This window comes from Astyanax mexicanus, chromosome 20 (genome assembly GCF_023375975.1).
Source record: "Astyanax mexicanus isolate ESR-SI-001 chromosome 20, AstMex3_surface, whole genome shotgun sequence".
NCBI lineage: Eukaryota > Metazoa > Chordata > Actinopteri > Characiformes > Acestrorhamphidae > Astyanax > Astyanax mexicanus.
In genome coordinates, this window is record NC_064427.1 from 15,947,978 (window position 1) to 15,971,952 (window position 23,975).

General features: G+C 37.8%; 1 protein-coding gene across 4 annotated transcripts in view; it reads left to right on the forward strand.

The window, feature by feature from the left end:
• The window catches only part of LOC103039720 (spermatid perinuclear RNA binding protein), a 156,256-nt gene that overhangs the window by 37,364 nt on the left and 94,917 nt on the right, over positions 1–23,975 (forward strand). For all 4 annotated transcript variants that reach the window (XM_049468460.1, XM_049468462.1, XM_022680950.2 and 1 more), the window contains exon 2: positions 14,712–14,776. The gene's annotated coding sequence lies outside the window, so the exon portion shown is untranslated. The remainder of the gene's footprint in view (positions 1–14,711; positions 14,777–23,975) is intronic.

A 23,975-nucleotide genomic window follows, 5' to 3' on the forward strand; every position in this document is an offset into this window, starting at 1 on the left:
AAATGGATTTAGTTTTTTCTTTAAATTGCTTTTACTTTTGTACTTTAAGTAGTTTTCACTACACTTCTACCTACAGCTGCTCCACATTCTCGTGTTCCTGAGATAAAACATGAAGGAATGATTCTGCTAGATGTGTTTCTACTGGTCTACTGAAAGCATGACAGACTGGTCCTTTCATGCTGAGCAGAGTTGGACAGAGAGAGACAGAGAGAGACAGAGAGAGACAGAGAGAGACAGAGAGAGAGACAGAGAGAGAGACAGAGAGAGAGACGGAGAAAGAGAGAGACGGAGAAAGAGAGAGACAGAGAGACGGAGAAAGAGAGAGACAGAGAGACGGAGAAAGAGAGAGACAGAGAGACGGAGAAAGAGAGAGACAGAGAGACGGAGAAAGAGAGAGACGGAGAAAGAGAGAGACGGAGAAAGAGAGAGACGGAGAAAGAGAGAGACGGAGAAAGAGAGAGACGGAGAAAGAGAGAGACAGAGAAAGAGAGAGACGGAGAAAGAGAGAGACGGAGAAAGAGAGAGACAGAGAAAGAGAGAGACAGAGACAGAGAGAGACAGAGACAGAGAGAGAGAGAAAGAGAGACGGAGAAAGAGAGAGACAGAGAGAGAGAGAAAGAGAGACGGAGAAAGAGAGAGACGGAGAAAGAGAGAGACGGAGAAAGAGAGAGACGGAGAAAGAGAGAGACAGAGAAAGAGAGAGACGGAGAAAGAGAGAGAGAGAAAGAGAGACGGAGAAAGAGAGAGACGGAGAGAGAGAGAAAGAGAGACGGAGAAAGAGAGACGGAGAAAGAGAGACGGAGAAAGAGAGAGACGGAGAAAGAGAGAGACGGAGAAAGAGAGAGACAGAGAAAGAGAGAGACAGAGACAGAGAGAGACAGAGAGAGAGAGACAGAGAGACGGAGAAAGAGAGACGGAGAAAGAGAGAGACGGAGAAAGAGAGAGACGGAGAAAGAGAGAGACAGAGAAAGAGAGAGACAGAGAAAGAGAGAGACAGAGACAGAGAGAGACAGAGAGATGGAGAAAGAGAGACGGAGAAAGAGAGACGGAGAAAGAGAGAGACGGAGAAAGAGAGAGACGGAGAAAGAGAGAGACGGAGAAAGAGAGAGACAGAGACAGAGAGAGAGAGAAAGAGAGAGAGAGAAAGAGAGAGAGAGAAAGAGAGACGGAGAAAGAGAGAGACGGAGAAAGAGAGAGACGGAGAAAGAGAGAGACGGAGAAAGAGAGAGACAGAGACAGAGAGAGAGAGAAAGAGAGACGGAGAAAGAGAGACGGAGAAAGAGAGACGGAGAAAGAGAGACGGAGAAAGAGAGACGGAGAAAGAGAGACATAGACACGACTCTGACCTCTGACAGCAGGTGACGGACAGGTACTGCGGCCAATCGCAATCCAACCACACTGGTGTTTTACACCTACCTGCATGCTCTCTATTTAAAAATAGTACACTGTTTTTCAGGGAGGTGCTAAATTTAACACAGAGCATATGTGTAGACCTGGGAGTGCTGATACCTGGTAAGCTTTATTTATAAAGCACTTTTTACACAGCCTACACTCACCAAAGTGCTGTAAATAAAAAGTCTAATGACTACTAATTACATAAATACATACATACAACCGGAACACAGGTAAAATAAATCATCACTTAACCCAACTATTATTTTTGGGATCACTTTGACCCCATTCAGTGTTTAAAGTCTCTGAAGAAATGGTTGACATTAGTTTTGTGATTCATATTTAAAGTTATTTTTCTGAATTAAAGAATAAATAAAAAAAAAAACGTTTAAGTTTTATTAAGGCTGTTTTATAAGCATTCATAGTGTTACCACAATTTATTTTAAAGTGAAATGAGTGCTGGATGTTAATCTACACAGATTTATCTTCTGTTTATTTACAGCAAGCTTAGATTTCCATATTTCCACTAAGGCTTTGTGCAGCAGCGTTAGCATTAGCAGCTAAACTGACAGTGCTACACTGGGCAACGCTAAATGTTCTGGTTTGTCTTACATAGCTTGTGTTAAGTTAGAATAATGGCAGAACTGCTGATAATTCATCAAATACATAACTTAACTGGTAAATAAACTTTGCTAACATGTTTATTTAACTTTAACTATAATCATTTTGTGGAGGTTTAAATTCCTGGCATCATTTTAATCCAGAGAATAAAGGGTGTTTGCAAATTTGAAGATAGTAGGAGGGTTAAGTAACATGTTAAAATAAGTAGCCCGACATAAAACTTAGATAAGATAAACAAAAAAAGTGCTAAAACACAAATAAACTAACATGCATATCAAGAAATGTTCAAAAGCAAGTTTGTAAAAGTGAGTTTTTAGACATTATTTAAAAACCGAAACAAAGGTAGCGTTTGGTGAATACCTGATGTTTTCTAGGGCGTTTTCACACCAGCACTATTTGATTCAGTTAAAACGGACTCTGGTTGGTTTGTACTCTTAGTGTGAATCGGTGTGAGCAGGTGTGGAAACAGTGATCACACTCGGCTGCAGATCAAAACAACCAGACCAAGACCTGCTGCTGCTGTGCTGTCAGTTTTAAAGTGTCTTCACACTGCAGCTTTACTTTCTTGCTCCCACCCCAGACACCTCTGACCAATCAGAGTAGAGAATGAGCTCACGTGGTTTATTGGTGTGTTTCAGTTTTTATGCCTGTGTGAAAACAACCTAGAGCAGTTTGATTGAGCAGGTGTGAAAACAGTTACCACAGCTATGAAGCTACAAACACTGTCTCTGCTGCTCCATGCTGTTTACACACGGTAAGAGCGTGGTATGTGCAGCGTTCACTGCTTGCAGCAATGAAAAATGTCCCATTAAAAACACTGTGTTTGAAAACACAGAATCTTCTCCCAAAATGTTCTTTCTCGCTCCAGCGCCAGACAGCCCCGACCAATCAGAGGAGACGATGTGCTCTCGTGGTTTATTGGTGCACATTTTGGTGCGTTTAGGTTTATTCTTGTTCTATTCTTCTCTGTTTGAACTCTTGCTTTATTATGAGCTGGAATTGGCTCACTTCTGAAGACCTTCACTGCACTGTTTAAACGCAAATTATTTCACACCATTTACTTTTCGTCTTCTCGTTGTCTTCACTCGCTGCTTTCTTTCCCTGTTTTCTTTCTTTCCCCATTTCTTTTTTCTCTCTCTAGCGCTCTCACGCTCTCTCACTTTCTCGTCTCTGCGTCTGTCTGCTTGTTTGGCGGTTCATTTGCAGTTCCTCTGTTAAACCCGTCGGGCTGGGAGACTGGCTGTTGTTAATTGGGATTCTCTCTTTTTCTCTCTCGCGCATGCTTGCTCACTCTCGCGCTCACTCTCGCGCTTTCCTGTCAGTCTTGCAGCTGTGATGTGCTTCAAAGGCGGCTGGGTTTGCCTCGCTTGGGTTGCAGCTGTCTAAAACGACTAAAACAAATAAATGTGTATATATAATATATATACACATTATAAGTGTTTGTGTGTGTATATACGTAATGTATACACTCTTGTTACAGTATATAAAAGCATTGTATATACTGTATTTTTTTCGTACTATAAGGCACACCGGATGATAAGGCACATTATGCAACACTAGTAAGGAACAGGGGTGTCGGCTTGTTTTCCTTCTAATTCAGCTGTAAAACTAAGCTAGATTAAGGAATTCATAGAAAGTGTTGCCGAAATAGTTTTTTAAGAATGTCATCTCTTTAAGGCTCTATAAACATACTCATTACACATTATAATGCATTCATAAGGCATTATAAACATGGCTATACATATTTATAAAAATGTAAATCATAGCCGTGTTTTTTATGCATCATGAACTGTGATTATAATGCATCATTAGCTGTAGTGTTTATGACATGTTAAACATCAATACCAAGAAACTCAGTTCTTGCTTACAGTCTTTATGCATTATGACTATAAAAAAGCTTCCAACTTAAGTATATTCATATATTTATATGAGCACAGCTTATAAGGTATTATGATCACAAGTCATAATGCTTAATAAACATGGCTATAATAGATTATGGATTTTTATAACCATTTATAACCTTGTTTATAATGCCTTATGAAGGCATTATAATATGTTATGAATGTGGTTATAGAGTCTAATAGAGATGACTTTAATAGAAAGTGTTACCACAATTTATTTTAAAGTGAAATGAGTGCTGGATGTTAATCTACACAGATTTATCTTCTGTTTATTCACAGCAAGCCTAGATTTCCAGATTTCTACTAAGGCTTGGTGCAGCAGCATTAGCATTAGCAGCTAACCCGACAGTGCGACACTGGGGAACGCAAAATGTTCTGGTTTGTCTTACATAGCTTGTGTTAACAAAGTAAACACACAGACTGCAGTCTGATATACTCACATCTGAACAGTGAAATAGTTTGCAGAACTTAATTAACATTCTTGTTACTTTCAGATGTATTTTGCTATAAGTATACTAACAAAATTACATCATGTCTTGATTTTTTTGGCATAAGTGATGAATATCACTACATTGTTCCATTGCTCCATATGCATAGGAGGGAGTCATAAACTTGGTTGACCTTGCTGTGTTTTTAATAAACAATAATATTGTTTTTATTAATTTATTTTGTATTAAATGGGTTAATTCATCCTCTTGGCAGAAGTATCTTGGGAAATGGTGTTTGTTCAGCTTGTGTACGACTGGGATTTGTGTTTTTCCCTTTTTTGATCTGTTCTAGTGGAACAATCCCATTAGACCAGACTATCCTATAGGGCTGTAAGAAAATACTGATAAATCGGAGTATCATGATATTTAGTTTTGCAATACTATATCAATTTAAATTATTATTTTACACAAGGCTAGAGTTGAAATCACAATATATTTCTAAATGTTATGTTTCTTATCTGTGACATACATAATCACACTATTTACACACACTATTTAAATATATTTTGATGATGCACAGTATTTATCTTATTATGACAGGTTCCTAAAGTGATTCCTAAGATATCTATTCAAGCAAATACGCTTTCATGCAATGCACATTTTGATGCATTTCATTTAATTAAACAGGATTTTTATGCATAATGTAATAAAACGTTCAGTTCCTTAACGCTGATAAAAGCCTAGTTATGTTTTTTAAAGTACATAGTCAATAAATAAAAATGTATCATGATGCTACATTTCAGGCTACAAACATAAAGATATGAAATTGTAATTTTTTTTTGTGAAGAATCAACAAGTGGGACACAATCGTGAAGTGGAACGATTGTATATTAAAAAAAAAAAATTAGAAATAAAAAAATGAAAAGTGGGGCGTGCAATATTATAAGCCTGAGATGTATATTATATTATACATTTGTGTATTATTGAAATGTATATCATATTATAAAATGTATATTATAAGCCAGAAAAAAAAAATATATATATATATTTTTTTTTCTTCAAATAATAAGCAGCCCTGTTTAATGTTACACATTACTTTTATATTTAACTTGGTGCAAACGTAATCTCTTTGTGTTCTGATTTAAGAAAAAAATGTATCTACTCCTACTTCAATCTATACAATTTTTAAATATCGCTTTAAAACAGAAGTTTGATTAATCAAATTAATAATTTTTTTTCTTTCCTAAAATTAGATTCAAATTATGGCTATTTATCACTTAGCTTGCAGTGTTGCAATATATATATATATATATATATATATATATATATATATATATATATATATATATATATATATATATATATTACATTATGTTGATTTGTAACTCCTGTGTCAGGATATATATCGCAACACTACTATCATGTTCACTGAAAGATCAGTACTGTTCTCAGAACTGCATTATCCCCTGATGCTGCTTCAGTTCCTCAGGTAAAGAGCACCTGAGCTGAGAGCTGAGGGCCTGGCTGACCTTTCCAGCTGCTGACGGGTAGAAAGTGGGTTTGAGCAGCAGGTTGATTGGGTGGGTGTCTGATGAATGAAGCTGCAGTATGCAGTGGGACTGGTTTAACATGAGGAAGATTAAATATAGCTGCTGCTGCTGCTGCTGTTTGTGCTGAAGGTTTGGTTCAGCAGATTTGGGCGGTGCTGGAATGTTTTCTCAGAAGGAATCCAGCGTCTCCTGGAGATTCCAGTTAAACCTGTAGTAACTTTAGTAACTCGGCGTGTTTGCTGACGCTTCCTGCAGATTAAAACCTGACTGACACGTTTAGATAACCTTTAAATTTGTAGGCATCAGACTTACAAAATAAGAATATTATATAATAAGACCAATTGGTACTTTTGGTACTCAGTGTGGGCAGTGTGGCAAATCCTGCTGGAAAATGAAATCCGCATCTCCATAAAAGTTGTTATCAGCAGAGGGAAGCTGTAAGATATGAAGTGCTGTAAGATTTTGTGGGAAAACAAAACTGCACTGACTTTAGACTTGATAATAAAACACAGTGGATCAACAGCAGCAGATGACATGTCTCTCCAAACCATCACTGATCATCAGTAAATTTTACATTTCATTTAAAGGAAATAAAGGGAGCAGAGTCTGGAGGAAGAGTGGAGACGCACAGTCCAAACAGCTCGAGATCTAGAGTGAAGTTTCCACCAATCAGTGACTGTTTGGAGAAACATGTCATCTGCTGGTGTTGTTCCACTGTGTTTTATAAAATATTTCATTTTCCAGCAGGACTTTGCACACTGCCAAAAGTAACTTTTGAAATCACTGTTTATTTTACATTACTCAGCTCTACACCGTTTTTTTTTATGACAGCTTTACAGTAGTCCACACGTGTCTCTCTGCTAAATGAGCATTTTCATGTTTTGACACCCGAAACATAAACAAGGACAGTGACATTTCAAGATAACGATGTGAGGACCGCCCAGCTCGTCTCGACATGATCAGCGAGTAGATCAGGCCTGATCTCTGACGTCCCGAATAACAATTTATAGTCCAGAAAGCAGCGTCTGTTAGACATGTGCTGCAGAGTCGAGCTATTCTCAGCCTGCTCTCGCGCCTCACTTGCGCTGTGTAGGAGGGACTGTCTGAGAGAGATAATTGAATTTCATTTTCTACGAGCCCTTACACACACACACACACACACACACACACACACGTTCCTACCCACAGACAATAGCGCGTGGCTTATAGCTGTCCAAATGAGGCAATTAGCCAGTCGCTGCTACCAAATGAGGACAGTTCATTCCTCAAATCCTGACGCTCATCGTGTGTATTTATATATTGTGTGTGTTTAATGTAATGTAATAATTTAACAGCAGTGTGTTTTAATCTACAGGGCTGTTAGTAGGCCCGTTACGATACGATTTTTAGTGGACGATATATCGTCTCAGAAATTATCGCGATACTTTATTTTAAGACCATTTAATGCCACTGACATAATGATAATAGAATTGCATAACAAAGCAATTATACCCTTTAAAAGATGACAAAATTTGATTTGATTTAATATTAATCATAGTTGGGGAAATATATACTTTTGTCACTGTTTGTACAGAGTATTGCATCACTCACTAAGTATTGTACAAACGGTGCTTCACATGAAGTTTCAGTTTCATCCTTCAGCCAGAGGGGCTATACAGCATTATATATATACGTATATATATATATATATATATATATATATATATATATATATATATATATATATATATATATATATATACGTATATATATATATATATATATATATACGTATATATATATATATATATATATAATAAAAGTCCTATCTGGTCGGGATTAGTTTCTCAGGGGGTTCTGGGTAATTTTCTCTAATTTATTCTCTGTGAGTTTATTCCCGTCCAGAACGATCATGTACGTGTTTTTCTCAGACGTCCTCTGAGAAAATTACAGGCTGAATTATCTACTGTTTCTCTTATCTACAGTTTAGTCTCCTCGCGTTTAATAAAATACCTATTTCTCCACTGCCGTGCACTGTAATTACTGTACACTTTGGACAGCCATGGTTTCCATATGGAGATTCACGTTAAAAACACAACAGTGAGTAGAAATGGAGGAGCTACTGAACGCCGCAATGTCATGTGACTGAGAAAAAAGCCTAGAAAAAACTCAATGGTCCTCCTGTTTTTACATTTGCAGTCCGGATGCAGGAGTTTTTTTTTTTTTATCACTAAAGAGTAGATATAAGTGTGAAGTATATATTTTTTTTTAATCAGACGTCCCCCTGAGAAACTAATCCCTCAGAAAAAGCCTAACATTTTAATATATTTGAATCTATTGATTAGCATGCCTGATTAGTTCACAGTATATATAGTCTGATCTGATTTTGATCTATTGTTTTTTGTTATTTTTGAACAAGCTCATTTTACACGACTCCTGGTTATTGACGAGCGGGTCAGAGCAGTGTTTATTGATTACAGAGCTGTAATGCTGCTGTTTTACTGCTGTAAGATCAATGCGTGACTCCGGCGTCGACGGCAGGAGATACTTTCACAGCAGATCTTTCTCAGTATCTCATTTCCAATGATTCTGACTGTATTTCTTGGTCAGGATTATTATTGAATACCTATATATATATATATATATATATATATATATATATATATATATATTATTTTATGTTGTATTGCCTGACTTCATGACATCTTGACAACTTTACCTGTAGCTCTGCAGGTCTGGATGTGTTTTTGTTTGTGTGAATAAACTCAGAATTGCATCTCAGTGGAGCGAGAAAGAGAGGAAGAGGTCCGTGTTTGTTTTTTTTTGTTTTATATTGTCTGTCGAGCTTCATGAATCCCCCCTTTACCCTCCCAGTTCCCTCCTCATTTGTGTCACTCTTCTCACCCCTCACTTCTTTCTATTTTCTTTTGTTTTTTTCTGAACTTATCGTCTCATTCCTCACCTCCTCCTCCTCTTCTTCTTCTCCTCCTCCTCTTCCTCCTCCTTTTCCCTGAGGATGAAAAGAAGCCCGTGGCTTATGAACGCAGGTGCTGCGATGCGAATTAATTTCCATATTGGAGGTGAGATAAGAGGCGTTCCGCCGTCACTCTCGCGCAAAACAATTCTCACCGCCTTATTTATCATCAAACAATCAGCCTCGCTCTGCCGAAAGTTGCCGCCGCGACAATAGAGCTCCTGTAAAGACCACCGACCCCACCAACCTCACCGCCACGGCCTCGGCATCCTGCCAGCATCAGCTTTATCACGGTCAGCTCCGTCAATTTAGCAAATGAATTCAATTGATTTGGTAAATTGAGGAGAATTTGATTCATTATTTGTGAAATTTACTTAAAACCGTATCCAAAAGCATCAAACTGAGAGAACCTGTACAGAACTGGCTGGTGCATCTCAAGAAATTAGAAAGTTACTTTCAAAATTCAATCTTTTCAAAATGTGAAACTCATATATATTATATAGATGCATTAAACACACAGAGTGATCTTTATTTCCTTTATTGTTCATCATGATTATGGATAACAGCCAACGAAAAAAAAATAATCACTGTCTCAGATAATTAGAAAATTAGAATAGAATATTACATAAGACCAACTGGTGCCAAGTCCTGCTGGAAAATGAAATCCTTATTATAACACAGTTGACCAACTTCAGCAGATGACTCCTGTCAAGTCAGTGCAGTTTTGTTTTCCCGCAAAAACACATTATGCTTCCCTCTGCTGACAACAACTGTTATGGAGTTGTGGATTTCATTTTCCAGCAGGAGTTGACGCTAGGTTCATTTCAGTCAGTGGAGCTCCTGTGTTTCCTGCCAGCAAAAAAGAAACATGCCAGAAATGTACCTGAACACACCTCACTTCCAGACCACCAGGCCCATCGGTGTAGATATTCCTAGATATATTCCTAGACTGTGATGCTAAATTGATGTAAAAATAGACTGTTGGGGAGGTGTAAGATAACAAAGAGCATCATTCGCACACACATAGTGTACGCAAACCCCCACACAATACACCTTTACTACATGAAGAACTCTATATAAAACTCTAATATACCTTATACCTCATGTGCAATACAGCTTTTTTAATGTGCATTCAATTAAAATATTTCGATTATTCCCATTTTTTAATATTTATAATGGTTTATATTGTTAATACTAGGGGTGTCACGATTTCTTAAATCCTCGATTCGATTTTATTTCTCATTTTAGGGTCACGATTCGATTCGATTCTCGATTTTCTTTTTTCTTTTTTTCTTTTTTTTTACAGCAGAGAGGCCTATGCCAGTGTTAGATTAGTCTATGGTCAGTCATTGGTTTGATTCATCAAATTTACAATATCTTATTTCAAAAGGTGGGCTTGATATAAGTGATGCAAAGTGATACAAGTGATCTGTAATACACCACATTAAGCACTAATGGTCAAATTTAAATAATTTAATTAAGATCTATATGTAATGCCATCTAGTGGCTTTTTTGGTAGCAGCAGTGTGCACTATTAAAACAGCAATGTGCAACATAAAATAAAAAAATAATAAAAAAATACAGGAACAGTCATGTACAAAATAATAGAACAATTAGAGCCTTAACAAACTGAACTCTATCCTACTATAACAGTTACACATGAAAAATAAGACTCGGTCCCTGAGAATGACTAGTTTTTTTCTTTAATAAAGATATATTATTAACTTTATCTGAGAGAAAGATGCTCATTAAGGTACCAAAACTATTAACATATTTGAGGCTAGACAAAACAACTGTTATTTTTATATTTTCAAGTTTTTCTTTAAGAAGATGAGAATGTCCACATTCTCTAGAGAAAGGGCTGCTCTTTGAGCTACAGTGAGCTGCGCCATTTGCGTAGTGTGCTGCGCCATATGCGGGAGGGATCGTCGATGAAATATCGAAATTGTGACAGCCCTAGTTAATACTCTACTTTTCTGTGTATTTTGCTATTATTTTGCTGCTGTAACACTGTATATTTCGCTGCTGTGGGACTAATAAAGGATCGTGTCTTATAAAGATATAGTGTTGTGTATCGTTTAGATCCCTAAACTATAAATGAAACTCAAAATATGCCTGAACTCACTTTATAGTAGCTGAGCTCTTCCTTTTATGTAGTCTCACTCAGTCATAATGTACAAAACAGCTTTTTTCATGTGCAGTCGATAAAGTCGGTAAATATTTCGATTTTCACATTTTTTTTTTTATTCATTATGGTTTATATGCACTCTTTCCTTACCTCATTCCACTTACTCTTACACTTAGTTATTCTGTCACATACTGGACTGTTTCCTTACTTCCACACACACACACACACTCTAGATATCAACATATCTACATAGTATCATATATTTACTTATTCAGTCTTACTTAACATATTTCTGTGCAATATGTTTGTCTATAGTGTAGGGGTGTGCCATATCATATCGTACCGATATCGCCAACATTTTTGAATATCGTGAGCGATATTAAACCCTAAAATATGGTGCCATATCACTCATCCCTAATTATCACATCAAAGTTCTACTTTTTTGCTGTTTTTAGCAAAAAAAAATCACACTGTTCTCATTTCCCATTATATATCTACTAGAGACAGATTATATCTGTAGAGTATCGTTTATTTTACTGCAGCACTAGATACATGGAGATATATGGAGTGCATTATTAGTATTGTGCAGTAGTGTATTCTTGAAAAAAAAAATCAGTGTTTAGTCATATCGTCAAGAGTATCGTTATCGAAAAATACCATGAAATATTGTGATACTATTTTAGGACCATATCGCCCACCCCTACTATAGTGTAAGTTATTATGTGTATTGTTATTGAGTGTACTGTTTATATTGTTTATACTTTAAAGGAAACTGTATGTCTTATTTTATATTATATTTTATTGTATTACTCTTCTTGTAAATATAGTTCTCTGCACATTGGTGGGAATCTGCAGCCAAGTCTTTTCACTCACATGTACACCTGTACTCTTGTATATTGTTAATGCTTTGCTTTTCTGTGTGTTTTGCCATTAATTAGCCGCAGTAACACTGTAAATTTCCCTGCTTTGGGATTAATAAAGGATTATCTTTTCTTACCTTAATTAAGTCTGTACGTTATAACATCTCTAAACTCAGTATGACTGAATTCACTTTATAGAAGCTGAGCGTTTTTCCTCTGGTTCAGTCTGACTCAGTCGGATCTCGTCTGCCCCTCCAGCCCACGTCTGATACTGTGTTCTGTTCTCTCAGCCAGTTTTATATCTGTTCATAACTCCAGAGTCACAAAACCTGTGTGTGTGTGTGTGTGTGTGTGTTAAGAGAGTGTATGTTTGTGCTGGTGAAGGTAAAGGTGGGTGTTTGTGTTGTTGATGATGTTGTGGTGGTCAGTACAGGCCGGTCAGGTCAGTGGTGAGTCAGTTCTGCACACAGTTCTGTTTTTAGTGGCAGCTGCTGATCGTTCACACCAGCGCTGCACGATATATCGTTTAAGCATCGTCATGGTGATGTGCTCATGTGCAATAATCACAGTGCATGACGTTCGATGTCACTTAAGGCAATTAAATCAAACACGTCATGTTGCAACGTTTTGATATTTGACACAAGAAGATGATACACAGCGCTGTCTCTGTGTCTGTGTGAGTGACAGGCTGCTGCTGCCTGAGAAGTGTAAGGGGGAGCGCGAGGGGGAGGGGTTTCAGGACCGACTGGCCTCCATCCACATGTCTGGGCACGTGCTTGTAAACGTGAGCACGTGTGGAAAGTTGTGCTGCTCAGTCCAGCACAGTTCTGCATCGCAGATATTTCCAGTTACAGCTGAATTCACACTTTTAATCCCAGCAAAACAAACGCTCTGATTTAACTTTTAAAAAGATATTTAAATGCTGATTAAAGGGCTGATTACTGTTGTTTTGCTATTTCTTTGGGTTTTGAGAGCTTGGCGCTGACTCAGCTCTTGATTGGTCCGGACGTGAGACAGAGAGCGCGCTGGTGGGGCTGGTGATGTCATGGACCCTGTATTGTTTAATATCGTGATATATATCAACGAAAAAAGTTTGCAATGTACATTTTTTCCAAATATTGTGCAGCCCTAGTTTTATCATTTTAAGCATTTTGAAAGCTTTTTAATTTTTTTAACATGTTTTACAATATTGTATCAATTCTCAAAAACCCTCTGTTATGTATTACCACATCACCTAGATAAAAAATATGTATATATGTATATATATGTATATATATATGTAATATATATATATATATATATGTAATATATATATATATATATATATATATATATATATATATATATATATTATATATATATATATATATATATATATATATATATATATATATATATATATATATATATATATATATATTACTTGACCAGGTTCTTGCTAATGCACTTAAAAATATGAAACACTTCACTTTCAGTTTTGCACTTGAGGGTTTGTATATTGTAAAAAATCTCATTTTGGTTTGTGAACCAAGTATCGTGTCTCATCACACCTATAGTTAGAAGCCTAAATATTGTTTTAATGAACTGCACAGCTCTTGAGGATAAGGATGGTGATTATTTATGATGATGATTTTTTTTTTAACTCCAGTGGCTTTGGAATGATTGTTATTTAATAAAATTGGCCACAATACAAATTTTAGGTTCTTCAAATGTAAAAATCACATGTAAAATAGGTGCAGTTTAAGAATCATACATGAAAAGTTGATAGTAAAATCAGCCAGACTGTCTTACTCATTTTAGTTTAGATGTTTTAAATTTTTGTGTTTCTGTATTATGAGGACAGTAATGTGGTTCTGGTTGTGGAATATGTTTGTTCTGTAGGTGTTTATTCTGAGTTCAGCTCATTAACATTCCTCTCTGGAGCAGGGAAATATGCAGGGAGATGGTTTTGATGGTTTTCCAGGACCAGAATAAAAAAAACCCTAATAATAAAATCAGGCCTGTACGAGCGTTCAGTTTGAGAGCAGCTGTTCTGCTGTCTGATTCGTTGTGTAGAAACTCTGCTCTTCTGATTGGCTGTGCTGCAGTGTGAAGTAGCCAGTCAGAGGGTTATCAAATATTTGTTTTAACATGAAATTAAAATAACATGATTGATCACTGAACCTAGACACAGAGAGTCAGGAAGTGATTAAACACAGTGTTTAAAAATTCAAGCAGCACTGCTGCAGTGTCTGATTAACTCATCAGAAAAATGGATAATGTGGTGTAGAAACAAAGATAAAGGCCTAATCCCAATCCCGTTTCTCTTTTGCATGTTTACCCCTTGTTTTCGAGTGCAACACTTCCCATTTAAACACAGTTATGAATTGAGACAACCCTTTATGCATCCTATACAGAATTGTAATTTTATTTTATTTTGTTTCTTGCTTCACCTTACATGCTGCATCCTCTGCCGTCTGTTGCACCATTTAAGGCGTATTGGAAAAATTGGATGAGATGATTTAATTTAATTTATTTATTTATTTATTTTCTGTTATGAAGAAAATGGCCATAAACATTGAAACTACAGTACACTAAACTATGGTAATATAGTGGTTATTTTAATTTTCAACAAGAAAAGGACTGTAAGAAATCTCAGTCAGTCTAAAGCACTACCAATGTAATCGGGAGATCGCCACTGGTTCGAATCCCAGTCATGTAGCTTGCCATCAGCTGCCGGAGCCCCGAGAGAGCACAATTGGCCTTGCTCTCTCTGGGTAAATTGGGAGAAAATAGTAAAAAAAATTACTTTCTTGGTTGATTTTAAAGTATATTGATTATATTTACACGTTTACGAAGCCTTCTGTAACACTGACCAATGAAATGTTTTGTCTTTCAGGTCCCGATTATCTCACTTCCTGCAATAAAGCCGTTGGGGAGGTGGTGGAGAAACAGCAGCTGCTAGTAGGTCTACTAAGTTTTGTTTGCTTTTGCTCACTTTATAAAGATTAAGTCGATTGGAGTTAATGGTAAAGGAAGAAGCTGTAAATTGAAATTGTAAATAATGCTGTGTTAGTCTGTTATGATATGATTGCATACGATTGCATACTTAAGATAAAATAAGATGATTATTTGAAGAAGAATTAAGATCAAATGTTTGCTGAAAGATTTTGCACCTCACTTTTGTTCCTCTTTTTATTTTGGTGAGGCTGCTGTATAATGCTGCACAGTATATAGCTTCAGCATCAATGTTGCAGTGAGTTATATATGCAATAGTTACATTGTAGAGCATTTACATTTATCAGATCTTTTTTTTTTTGATGCAAAGAAAAAACAAACTTTTTTCATTTAACATTAAAATATCTACAACTTTAAGCAGTTAAATCTACCTAATACCTCCATTTATTTTGCTCCAATCATTGATGCACTGAATGCATTGTTAATATTAGCACATGTTAACTCATTGACCTCTGGGGAAATCACGTTTTTTTTTATATTGCAATATAGGAGTGTGGGATAAGGCCCTAAAATAATATCACAAAATGTCAGGGTATTTTTGCTATACTAATATTCTTTGAAATATGACAAAATATTGAATTAAAAAAATAACTTAATACTGTAAATGCACTAATGAATAAAAAAGTAGGCTTTTCTAATTCAAACTATATCACAATGTATTGCCTTTCATAGAGTCTCACAATATATATTGTAAACCATGTATTGTGATAAGTATTGTAGTGCCAGTTTCTTGAGTTGTACAGTACTCAGATCAGTCTGAAAGGGTTAATTCAGCACTAGCTTCATATGGACCCCAGAAAGGCGCTATATAATTGTAATTTTTTAGAAAGTAGGTAAGAGTTTTTGGTAAAACCAGCTGCAGTTATTTCATACTGTTCTGTATTTTACTGAATATGATAACATACACACATATATATATAATTCATAATCTGACTAAAAATTGATTGATATACATTAAAATATGATTTATATATTTCAACTTTGAAATTAAAAATGTATATTGCTGCTGTCCAATAAAAAACAAGTATCTTCAAAACAGCAACTTTAGAGAAGAGAAAAAAAACTTCTAAACTTTCAATAGAAATCAATGTAAATTTCAGTTTAGAGTTTATTTCAGGTCATTTTTTCGAAAGTTTCTATTGGTCCATTCATCAATAGTTTTTCTGTTCAAATTATGTAGTAAACTAAAAATCAACAAAAATGGAGATACTTGTTTTTCATTGGACAGTGACGATCTACAGCAGCGTTGTCTAAACTTTTTTTGTTGGGGGCCAGAGAAATATATTTAAAGTCACGGGCCACAGACTCTGTAATAAAACAAATAATGAAATATACCACTTTAAATAATACATTTTCCTTATTACTTTCAGCGCACCCTCTCCGCTTCTCTTTGGCCCGTTTTTCTGCGCTACAACCGCGCGCCCTCTCCGCTTTTAGACTCTTTGGCCCGTTTTCCTGCGCTACAACTGCGCACCCTCACCGCTTTTAGACTCTTTGCCCCGTTTTCCTGCGCTACAACTGCTCACTCTCTCCGCTTTTAGACTCTTTGACCCGTTTTTCTGCGCTAGAACTTCAGTCTCGCTGCTTTTAGACTCTTTGGCCCGTTTCTGACACCTAGCGTTAAAACTTTGAATCTCACATTATAAAAATCTGCTTAACAGGGGGCCAACTTTCATCCTACTTCTAATATACCTCGCAGGCCGCTCCAAAAAAGGAAACGGGCTGCAAATGGCCCGCGGGCCGTAGTTTGGACACCCCTGATCTACAGTATTGTTTAGATCACATCTTGTTCTAATTTTGTGAGCCAATATCGTGTCTCGTCTCATTAGATGTGAGTGTCATCACACCCCTAGATAGAAGTCTAACCATCATACTGCTATTTTATTATTGTGTTTTTATTCTATTTTATTTTTTAAATATTTATTTAAATACTTATTTTAAAATTGCTCTTGGGTGTAAACTGGGCTGTGAGAATACAATTTCCTTTTACTTTATGCACCACATGTGATGTGAAATGACAAAATAATATTTCAAGAATTCAGGGACATTTTATTAGGTTTACCTGTACAGTTCTGTATTAGAGCTGTCCTCAGATCAGTCTGAAAGAGTTAATTCAGCTCGAGCTTCATATTGACCCCATATTTGGCCCTTGGCAAGCAGAACAGAAACGCATTAAATCACAGACTTGTTTACACTCGTCACCAAATAAATGAGATTCACCCACTGTCATTAACGCCAAGTATACGTCCCCTGGCACTGTGTGTGTGTGTGTGTGTGTGTGAGTGTAAGATTGTGTCTGTGTGTGTGTTGAGAGTGTGTGTGTGTGTGTGTCTGTGTGTGTGTTGTGAGAGTGTGTGTGTGTGTGTTAACAAAGAGAGAGAATGTAAAATGGATGGATAAAGGCTGCTGGAATAACTATTTGATCTGAGTGGATTCTGGAAAATTCATTAGGCCGAGACACTTGGCTGGATTCATGCTGAGCAGAGCGGTGGAGGAAGACGGTGCTACAGACCTTCGCTCCCGTGTGTGTGTGTGTGTTGTGTGTGTTGCAGTGTGTGTGTAGGTGTTGGATATAAGGGTTGAATCGTAGGTGAGGAAGTGTTTTGTTGGATCTGTGTTAGATGGTATCTTGTGATCACAGGGGGACTGTAAACCTTCAGTGCAGAACTCCACCTCTGCAGTGTTTTATGGAGCAGGAGTGGGCGGGGCTCTGGAGTAAAGAGGAATTCCAGTGGTTTAACATCTCTTGGTGGATTGGATCGTAGTGTGGTGGTGTCTGGTTGAGCATAGCGACCATATTTACCCTATTTCAGAAAAACAAAATAGACCTTGGTGTGTATGGTACCCAGTAAAGATCCACCTCGACCAGAAAGAAGTGAATTTATGATAAAATGGATGTATGATAGATATGTTCATTTACATTTTATGATTCGGGGTCAGAAATAAAGAGGGGATGGTAGACAGATAATTTGGATGGGTGGATGAACGAATGGGTAAGTAGGTTGGACGGAAGGTTGCATAGAAGATCAGATAGATTGAAGGTCATTTGGATGGATGGATGGATGGATGGATGGAAGGTAGGTTGGCTGGCGGAGGGTCGAATGGAAGGTCAGATAGATTGAAGGTCATATGAATGAATGGATGAATGAGACGTCTGTTGGATAAATGGAAGGTTGGTTTAATAGATGGGAGGTCTGATGGATGGATGGATTGGTTGATGGATAATTAGATGGTTGGTTGGAAGAAATTTTGATTGCAAAGTTGGATGAATGTATTGGAAGGTCAGATGGATGCTTGGTTAGAAGGATAAAGTCGAATGGATAGAAAGATGGATAAATGAATGAATGATTGAAATGATGAGTAGAAAGTCAGTTGGACGGATAAGTGCATGGATGGAAGATTGGATGGGTGAGTGGATGAAAGAAAGGGTGAATGGATGGATAGATGGATGTAAGGTAGGTAGGTTGGCTGGCTAGAAAGTTGGACGGACGAAAGGATTGAATGAAAGATTAAATAAATTGAAGGTCAGATGGCTGGATGAATGAGAGGTCTGTTAGATAAATGGAAGGTTGGCTTAATAGATGGGAGGTCACACATGCATTGATTGATGGATAATTAGATTGTTGGTTGGAAGGAATGTTGATTGTTAAGAAAGTTGGATGAATGGATGGAAGGTCTGTTGGCTGGATGGAAGGTCACATGGATGCTTGGTTAAAAAGATGGAAGGTCGAACGGATGCAAAAAAGATGGAGAAATGAATGGGTGATTGAAATGATGAATAGAAGGTCGGTTGGATGGATGGATAAAAGGTTGGATAGAAGGTCTGTTGGATGAATTGATGGATGGATGGATGGATAGAAGGTTGAATGGAAGGTCTGATGAATGAATTATTAAAATGATGATTAGAAGGTTGGTTGGATGAATAAGTTGAAGGATGGATGGATAGAAGATTGAATGGAAGGTCTGTTGAATGAATGGATGAAAGGATAGGTGAATGGATGGATAGATAAATCAAATGTTGGTCTGTTGGCTGGATGAAAGGCAGGATGGATGCTTGGTTTGAAGAATGGAAGGTCAAATAGATAGAAAAATGGATAATTAAATGGATGATTTCATGGATAAATTGATAAAATGATGGGTAAATTGATGGGTAGATAAATGGAAGGTTGGTCTGTTGAATGTATGGAAGGTCAATTGGTCAGGTTGGGTGAATGGAAAGTGTTGAATATTTAAGAATGTCTGAGAATTATCCAACATGAGGTGATACCTGATTGTAAAATCCGAATTCTGTTCTTAGACAGGACTAAATTTATCAGAGTTCTGATAAAAACCCAGTCATGGCTGATCCAGATGGAAATCCAATCACTGAGCTCTGTTGATGTAGGAAATTACGTAGTGTAGTAACCCTTTATTTTATCCTTTAATCTTGGGTTTTCCTCCTTTGAGATAAACAACTGTTTGCAATTGGGTTCAACAACCCTCTGGGCTGGAGAGCTACTAGTCTGTAGCACTCCATCCCATTACACTTCATTTAACAAAGCACCTGCTTTACAGACAGTTTAACCAGCAGCAAATGTAGTAAAACAAACCTCTGTGTGTTTCAGAGCGCTGTAGATCTGCCTGCTCTACATTTTAGTGCGCTCTCTGTTCCTCAGAGCTGAAGGCAAAGGCCAGATCTGTAGTGCAGCTCTGGATTTAGCTCAGCTAATGGAGCATAGCGCTGTCCTGACAGACCAATATGCCCCAACTTCCTCTCCAGAAATGTGTGTGTGTGTGTGTGTGTGTGTGTGTGTGTGCTATACTGTACACACACACACACACACACACACACTCACACACACTTCACTCCATCAGACAATACAGCGTATCCACGTGAGTGTATTCCCACACTGCTTCTCATATTCCTGCCTGCTTGTCTCGCAGACTGACACACACACACACACACACACGCCGCAGTGTCCTTGAGACGCCGATGACTTTGGCAGCGAGTGCCTGTCTCTATCTTTTTCTGTCCTCTTTTGTTGTTTTGTTTCCTGCTTTCCTGTCACTCTTTCTTTCCTTCTATAGGTCATTTTCAGTTTTTCTTTCACATGTCTTCCTTTTCTTTTTTTACTTTACATATTCTGTCCTCTTTCATGTCATCTATCTATCTATCTATCTATCTATCTATCTATCTATCTTGCTATCTTTTAATCTATCTGTCTGTCTAGCTGCTCTATGTGCTTTATACTGTATATCTGTACTGTATATCTGTACTGTATATCTGTACTGTATATCTGTACTGTCTATCTGTACTGTATATATGTACTGTATATCTGTACTGTATATCTGAAGTGTATATCTGTACTGTATATCTGTACTGTATATCTGAAGTGTATATATGAACAGTATATCTGTACTGTATATATGTACTGTCTATCTGTACTGTATATCTGTACTGTATATCTGAAGTGTATATCCACACTCTCAGTTCCTCCTGGTTGTATAGAGGTGTGTTCAGATTAGCTGGTGTTAATCAGACACGCTGCTCGATGTGTGACGGGTGTTACTTTACTCTACAGTGCAGACGAGTGTATTCTGATCGGCTTGGCGTGTAGGTGTGTGTGTGTTTGTGTGTGTGTGTGTGTGTGTGTGTGTGTGTGTGTGTGTGTGTGTGTGTGTGTGTGTGTGTGTGTGTGTGTGTGTACGTGTGTGTGAATTATTAATGTCCGTGGCATGTAGAGTGATTCTGTAAGCATATATGCATTCCCCCTCGTGCTGCTGGGATTTCTACCTCTGCAACTTCTTCTCTAGAATTTATAGCTCTCTGTCGTGTGAGTGTGTGAGTGTGTGAGTGTGTGAGTGTTAAAAATGCTCATCTTTGGGGATTATTTGCTGTGTTGTCATTTCTGTTATTCCCAGTTCACCACCTCTAATCAAATACAGCCCTCCTCCATCTCTTCCTGCTATTGTCTCTCTCTTCCCTGCTCTCTCTCCCTCTCCCTCTCTCTCTCTCTCTCTCTCTCTCACTTTCTGTCTTTCTCTCTGTTTCTATATTTCACTCTGTTTCTGTCTTTCCCTTGCTCTCTGTCTTTTTCTCTGTTTGTCTTTCCCCCTGTTCCTGTCATTCTCTCGCTCTCTTTCTGTCTGTTTCTGTCTTTCTCTCTGTCTTTTTCTGTCTTTGTCTTGTTTCTTGTCTTCCTCTCTGTTTCTGTATTTCTCTCCATTTCTGACTTTCTCTCTTACTCTGACTTTCTCATGCTCTACATATTTCTCTCACTCTCTTTCTCTTTGTTTCTGTCTTTCTTTCTGTTTCTGTCTTTCTTTCTGTTCTGTCCTTCTTATGCTCTCTATCTTGCTCTTGCTCTGTTTCTGTCTTTCCCCTGTTCCTGTCATTCTCTCACTCTCCTTCTGTCTGTTTCTGTCTTTCTGTCTTTCTCTCTGTCTTTTTCTGTCTTTGTCTTGTTTTTTGTCTTCCTCTCTGTTTCTGTCTTTCTCTCCATTTCTGACTTTCTCTCTTACTCTGATTTTCTCATGCTCTACGTATTTCTCTAGCTCTCTTTCTCTTTGTTCTTTGTCTTTCTTTCTGTTTCTGTCTCTTAGTCTCTGTTTCTGTCCTTCTTATGCTCTCTATCTTTCTCTTGCTCTATTTCTGTCTTTCCCTCTTTTTCTGCCATTTTCTTTGTCTCCTTCTGTCTTTCTCTTGCTTAATTAATGCTTATTTTTTGCTGTCTGTGTTTCTTTCTGTTTCTGTCTTTCCCTCGCTCTGTCTTTCTTTCTGTTTCTCTCTCTCTCTCTCTCTCTCTCTCTCTCTCTCTCTCTCTCTCTCTCTCTCTCTCTCCGTTTGCCCTTCAGGGACGGCTCAGTGGAAGGCCTCCATAAACGCAGGGGGCTGAGCAGTGAGCCGAGCCCAGCCGGAGGCCTCCTCTCTGGGCTGCTTGGTTCCAGGATCAGGCCCTGGAGCTCTGCTAGTGGTTCAGTGGGTGTATATAGGAGTTATAGTGCGTGGGTCTCTGCTGATCTGTGGTCAGCCGTGGTTTTGGGTTCTGCTGCTGGAGGCTGAGTTGGACTCTGTAAGGCTTGTACTGTGCTGATTATGGTTATGGATCAGTTTACAGATGTGGCTCAGGTAATTAGTGAATTATAGCACTGGGTGATTGATTATAGGGGTTGTCTATTCAATAACCGGTTTTGACAAGCTGCCATTGCTGTGACCTTGATCAAGGCCTTCAAACTTGCGGCAGTTAAAACCTCTACAGCAGGCCTTTCACTGGATTTCTATTGATCTGTTTAATGTTTTACCTGATACTTTTTTATTCCTGTGATCATATTTCTGTAAAGCTGCTTTGTGACATCAGTTGTAAAAAAACGTTAAACAAATAACGCTTAAAGTAAAACAAATTTGATTTGATGTGATTTATTTGTAAATCTGACAAATGACTGGACCAGTAGAAATGCTCCAAAATGGCAGTAATTACATTTTAGCAGTTATTGAAAGCTAAGTAGTTTTTTCCCTTTCCTGTAAAGTTCTAAAATGGTGATACAAATTGTTTCATCACATCTATGCTATTATTTACACAGTTTAGAGTAGAATAGAGACTCTTGCTCTAACTGGACATCCTGAATTGATTTTACATTGTGTGAAATAATGGGATTTTCCTGTTCACACTGTGAAAATAGCGTTACTGAATTAGTCTGTCAGGATATTTACTAAATCGACTTATCGATCGTACGATATACAGACATCACCTCTCATTTCTGATATTGATATTGCTTATTGTTTGTACTTGAGAGATCTCTTATCGCTCTCATCGCTATATAACAATTAAGCTGTTCTGTCTCTCTCTCGCTCTCTCTTTCTCTCTCTCTCTCTCGCTTTTTATTCACCCCTCTATCTCCATCTTCTTTTCCTCCTGCTGTGATTTCCTCCTCCCGTCTTCACTCCTCCGCCGCTGGGATTCAGGGTGCTGCTGAAAACATGTAGCCATGACTACGATTCCCACCGGATACACTCACCCGCATCCGTCCTCTCCTTCCTCTCCTCCTGTTCATTCCCTCTCTCCCTGTTTATCCCTCTTTTATTTTGCTCTCTCTTTCTGTGAGGGGATCCCTTTGTGTTTATGTGCACAGAGAACGATACAGGAAAGGAGAGAAAAAGGGAGGACAACTAAAAAAAAAGGATAAGACAATAGAATAATAGAGAAGTAAAGAGGAGTGTGGTTAAATGAGAAAGCGAGAAAAAGGGGGAAAAAGAAAGAATGAGAAGAATAAAAAATGAAAATGGGAGAAAAAATATAAAACAAGATATTACAAGAAAAGCAGCAAACGAGAGCGTAATGAAAGAGTGAGAGAAATACAGAGGGATGAACGATCAAAAAGAGAAAGAGAGAGAAAAAGGATGATAACAGACAAACAAGAAAAGGAAAGGAATGGAGATAAATATTTAGAAATAATCTAATGAATGAAAATAAATAAAATGAAGTTATTGGAGATCCAGTGTTGGTGACAAACCGTAGAATTTAACCCAAAAAGCAGATAATCATGTTTTAAGCACACACACCCACACACACCCACACACCCACACACCCACACACCCACACACCCACACACCCACACACCCACACACACACACACACACACACACACACACACACACACACACACACACTCCAAGATGGAGCACATACATGCAGTACAGAGGATCACATGGTGAGATAAGGGCTGATGAATATGCAATAAGATGCTGAGGGCAGGTGACACACACACACACACACACAACACAAACACACACAACACACACACACACACACACAACACAAACACACACACAACACAAACACACACACACAACACAAACACACACACACACAACACAAACACACACACACACAACACAAACACACACAACACAAACACACACACACACACACACACACTGCTCCCATGATGTGTTTGGAAGAGCACAAGTTGCTGAATTCGGGTAAGAATTTTAGACTTTGCTGAGACTTTGTCCCCCTTGTGGACACACACACACACACTCACACACACACTACCCATTCGAGAAGCAATCTGTTTGTCTTTCACTATGCGTCTCCAAGCCCCCATGGAGCCAGCCTCCTGTGACACTTTTCAGAAAGAGACACACTACACACACACACACACACTA